Source organism: Ochotona curzoniae, unplaced genomic scaffold (assembly GCF_017591425.1).
Source record: "Ochotona curzoniae isolate NIBS_2020 unplaced genomic scaffold, NIBS_Ocur_1.0 scaffold_4506, whole genome shotgun sequence".
Lineage (NCBI taxonomy): Eukaryota > Metazoa > Chordata > Mammalia > Lagomorpha > Ochotonidae > Ochotona > Ochotona curzoniae.
The window spans coordinates 72034599-72039918 of record NW_024467119.1 but is presented as its reverse complement, the minus strand read 5'-3'; the positions used below and the strand labels follow the sequence as shown (position 1 = coordinate 72039918).

The 5320-nt window shown below is 40.4% G+C and overlaps 1 pseudogene; it reads right to left on the bottom strand.

The window, feature by feature from the left end:
- Window positions 1-1726: 1726 nt before the first annotated feature.
- LOC121146990 lies at window positions 1727-3327 on the bottom strand (annotated as a pseudogene).
- Between the last annotated feature and the right edge of the window lie 1993 nt (window positions 3328-5320).

Below are 5320 nucleotides of genomic sequence, written 5' to 3'. Positions count from 1 at the left end.
ATGTGTACAGTGGTATCCTTGTATTTTACAATTTGTGGTTCCCTAGTCATGAGGGAGGAGGCTAAAGATCCATTTATCGGCCACTTGAAAATCTTACTTTGTGACCTTTAGGTTCAAATCATTGTTTACCTCGTAATTAAGCCGTCGTCTCCCCCCTCCCCATCATTGACATGATACAGGGATATGTTGGTGTTTTATGTAATATATTTTGAATATTTGTGTGTTATTGGATAGATAGATATTGGAAATAACTTCTAGTCTTTGCCTTTTGTTTCATACATTTGAAGATATCTTCTGAAGAATCGGAGTCCTTAATTTTAAAGAAATCTAACTTATTGATATTTCTCTTTCTGCACTTCTTTTTTTAAGAAATTGTCACCTACCCCTCCCCCCGATTATTCTCCTGTTTTGCTAGAAGCCTATTGTTTTCATTTAGATCTATTATTTCAAAGTGATTTTTTGCATATAGTATTAAATCATTACATGTTTTTTCTCATCCAATTAATTGAAACAGTTGTGAATATTTTCCCCTTTTCTTTTTATTATTATTATTATTATTTTAATTTTTATTGGAAAGGCGGATATACAGAGAGGAGAGACAGAGAGGAAGATCTTCCGTCCGATGATTCACTCCCCAAGTGAGCACAATGGCCAGTGCTATGCTGATCCGAAGCCAGGAGCCTCTTCCGGGTCTCCCACGCGGGTGCAGGGTCCCAAAGCTTTGGGCCATCCTTGACTGCTTTCCCGGGCCACAGGCAGGGAGCTGGAAGGGAAGTGGGGCTTCCGGGATTAGAACCAGCGCCCATATGGGATCCCAGGCGTGCAAGGCGAGGACCTTAACCACTGTGCCACCGCGCCAGGCCCCTTTTTATTATTTTTATGATAGTTTTTAAAACATCTTTTTGTAAAAGATTTATTTTTATTGGAAAAGGCAGATGTACAGAGAGAAGAAGATACAGAGAGAAAGATCCTCCATCTGCTGGTTCACTCCTCAAGTGTCTTCAGTTGCTGGAACTGAGCTGATCCAAAATCAGGAGCCAGTAGCTTCTTCCAGGTCTCCCATGAGGCTGCAGGGTCTCCAGGCTTTGGGCCGTCCTCGACTGCTTTCCCAAGCCACAAACAAGGAGTTGGAAAGGAAATGGAGTAATCAGGATATGAACTGGCACCCAAATGGAATCCCGGCTAATGCAAGGCAAGGATTTAGCTACTAGGCTATCGCACAATTTTGTAGGTGTGGAGATGCCTCACTCCCCTTTCTCTTCCTACCATTTTCCCACATATCATCATGGTAGTACAGTCTCAAGTGTGAATTTGTTTCTCAGTTCTCCTTCTGTTCCATTGTCCTAAGTGCCTGGTGACTAATTATTTGTCCCTTCCTCTACCTTAACAAATTTCGTGAAGACAGAAGCTATGTGTATTCCTTACTAAATATTATACTCCTGTTGATTAAAATAGTGCTCAGTATCCTGGTTGGTGCTCAGCACTGTTCTTCATATTTTATTTTATTTTGGGGGGAGGGATAAAGACAATTTAATTTCATGCTTCAAATTCATATTTTGTACACAAGGTACTATATCAACTTGTATTTAGCCTATCCAAACATTTGACATGGGAAATCTTGATTGCTCTGCTTATGAATTCGAGGTGGAAAGGAAAAGTGTCATTAACATTTAGGAAAACATCTGCATGTAACTGGCTTGATTTCACTTGGAATTTATCTTTCACATAGGTAAAAGGTTAACTAAGCTATTATGTGAGAAATGCTATATTTCTGTGTAGGTCATCCACTGGATGGTTTATGCAACACAGTCTCATTGCAATAGGTGTGCATTTATCTCAGATCCTAGGAAATGGTGAAAGTCAAAATAAAGCCTTCTAAGATTGGAGGGAACCTAGAATAGCTCATTCTAGGACTTGATTGGGGGCAAGGAACAGCTTTAAAGCTTTTAAAGTTGTATTATAAAACTCATTACACACTAAGGTTTCCTTTGAAATACAGTCTACATGCAAATTATTACACACTGCGCTTGAGACTTGAGTACAGGGACAAATGTTAAAACATTTCAGACCTTTACAATTAGGCCATAGTATGAAAAAAGTCCATGGTCTTACAGTCAGTAATTTCATACTAAAATACTCTGTAGGCTAGAGGCCAAGAGCTACAAATGCTCTAAGATTACACTTATTTACATGGCTTTCTTTCCTAGCTACTTACAACTTTCACACTGTACAATTCCTACTGAGCAAACTTGCTGGGAATGCGACAAGGCCAGATCACTGTCCCAACAGCTTGTGCAGCGCTGTTAATACAAAAATGTATCGTAAAGGTAGAACAACCATCAAATACTGCATAGAAGATGGCTTGGGTGCATTTGTTGGCAGCTATCCATCCAACTGCAGCTAAGATCGTGGGGTATCCAGCCAGGGCCCTTGGTGCCCTTTCCACATACACTGCTGTATAATTCATTCATTCAAGGAAATTCACATCTTAGCAATGCATTAGGTTGTTTGCAGGTTTGTTTCTATAACTGACATTTGACTAGCCTTAATCCTTGTTTTTAGATGACTTCAAACAAGCTCAGATTCATGAATAATCTATTTCCCCACAAAAAAATTAGCCCTCCCCCAAATCTAAACTCAAATGGAAATTCAAACTCGATTGATTTCACTTCACAGTCACTCAGTTGAGACCACAGATCACTATCAAGTGTAATGACTGAAGTTGCACCAATTCTACCATTGCAGTGCACACAGCAAATGAGATGCCCGACCACACAATTAGCTTTACACAAAATTGCCTAGTTAAGTTTGACCAATCTAAACTAATATTAGTACTTGATCCATTTTATACCTCTACTTTAAGTAAGGTTTTGACTTGAAATGTCATCATTTCCTTATCTGAAGGATTAAAGGAATCAGGAACCCAGTGGCTTGCTGGCTTGGGCAGAACACTGGGTGAGGGCGGCTCACTGAATTTGGCTCCAGTATAGTTCTGATTAGCTTTGGCTTAAAAAGCAAGCCAGAATTTGCCAAGTTAGAGGTCCAGTTCTGAATACTGGGAAAGTTCTAGTTCTTCTCTCCGTTTGGCACGGCCAGCCACGCTTTGGAGTTACAGCCGGTGGCCTCGTTCCTTTTTCTTCTGAACTGTTTTCATCTGGGAGTTGTGATCCTTGGTCTTCTGTCCGCGGAGCTGCTGCAGGTTCTTACTAACATTTCTGGGCTGAGGGGCTGGAGTGTCACACCTCTCGCCACCACCCATCTTCCGCTTCTTTGCCACCTCTCAGTCCGCTGTCCCGACTGCACGTTGCCCATCACCTGTCGTCTTCCTTGCCGCCAAGCCCAAGACACCTGCTTCCTGGCCGAGCCTCTCCTTTATCTCAGGACAGAAGTTCTCAAGGTCCAATCTGCCCAGGTCAGGCTAGGCGCTGAGGTCAACATCAGAGTCGTCTCAGCACACTGGCTTGAAGGAAGTCCTAGCGACTTCGAGCTCGGACCTGCAGCGGCCGTTACCTCTCGACATCAAGACCCCTTTCCCTTCCCAGGGAGAGACGAGGCAAGGGTCAAACCAACCCCACAAACACCGAGCCGCTGGCCGCTGGCCACCTCAGGGCCTGCAGCTCACGTCCACCTTCAGCCTTCTCTACCGACAAAATGGAGGAGGCCGCTAGTGCATGGGCGGGGACTGGGGTAGCCCTCAGCCCTGCTCTTCAACTTTTAAACAGAAGTGATGAGAATGAGTGATTGGTCTTGTTCTAGGCCTTAGCACAAACTCTTTAGCTTTTTCCCCAATGACTACGGCCTATATCATGTTCAGGTGCCTTCCTTCTATACCTAACTTATTGACAGTTTTTGACAAAGTATGCTGTTATATATATATATATATATTTAAGATTTAAGTGTTTTTATTGGAAAGAGATATATAGAGACAAGGAGAGACAGAGAGAAAGATCTCCCATTCACTGGTACACTTCCCAAGGGGCCACAACGGCTGTAGCTGAGCCAATCCCAAGCCAGGAGCCAGGAGCTTCCTCTGGGTCTCCCACATGGGTGCAGTGTCCTAAGTCCTTGGGTCATCCTCTACTGCTTTTCCAGGCCACAGGCAGGAAGCTGGATGGGAAGTGGAGCAACCGGGATATAAGCCCATGCCCATATCCTGGCAGATGCAAGGTGTGGGTTTAGCCACTATGCCCAGTTTGCTGTATTTTTTCTAGTGCCCTTTTCGAATCTAAAATAATAGTCTCATGATTTTGTACTTTATTGTGTCAGTGTAGTTTATCACATTTGTTGGCTTGAACATGTTGGACCATCTTTGTTTCCTAGGTTTAGAGCCTACTTGGTCATGGCGTGTGATCCTTTCCATGTGCTGTGGTTTGCTAGCTTGAAGATTTTCACAACTCTATTTGTTAGAGAGATGTTGGACTGTAATTTTCTTTTCTTGTAATGTGCTTGTCTAGTTTTATTATAAAAATAACGCTGCTCTTGTAAAAGGAATCTGAAAGTGTTCTCTTCATTGTTTTGAAAGTGTTTGAGAATTACTGGTATTATTGGAATGTTGAGAGTAATTCAGCTGTTGACCCCATCTGGTCCTAGGCTTTTTTTAAATAATTCAACCTCCTTGCTTTTATTCAACCACCATATTTATAATTAATATACTGATTCAACCTCTTTATTTGTTATTGGTCTGTCCAGATTTTATATTTCTTCCTTATTAAGACTTGGTATGTTCCTAGAAATTTATCCAATTCTACTGGGCTATTTGACTTATTGTGTAATTTTTTATGGTAGTTTTTAGTTCTTTTTAGTTTAATTTATGTGTTCAGTTGTAATGTCTTCTCTTTCATTTTTTTATTTTATTTATTTGAATTTTCTCTCTCTAAGGATTTCTTGAGCTGGCTTTTGTTTTCAAAAAATGAATTCTTAGTTCTGTTGATTTTTTTTGTTGTCTCTTTGGTGTATATTTCATTTGTCTTTGCTCTAATCTTTAATATTCATTCTTTACACTGACATCGGAGTTCTTTTTCTATTTCTTTAAGATGTAATAATATTAGGTTGCTTATTTGGATATTCTTTTTAAAAAATTTAAGTGTTTATTGCTATAAACTTCCCTCTTAGAACTGCTTTGCCTATCAACTTTGCTTTCTTCTTTGATTTATTGATTACTCAAGTACATTGTTTAATTTTCATGTACTTGTATATTTTCAGAGACTTCTATTATTAACGTCTAATTTCTTATAATTATGGTGAGAAAAGGTACTTTAAATGTATTCAGTATTAGATGTACTGGGTCTTCCTTTGTGAATTAATAAACCATATGCCCTGG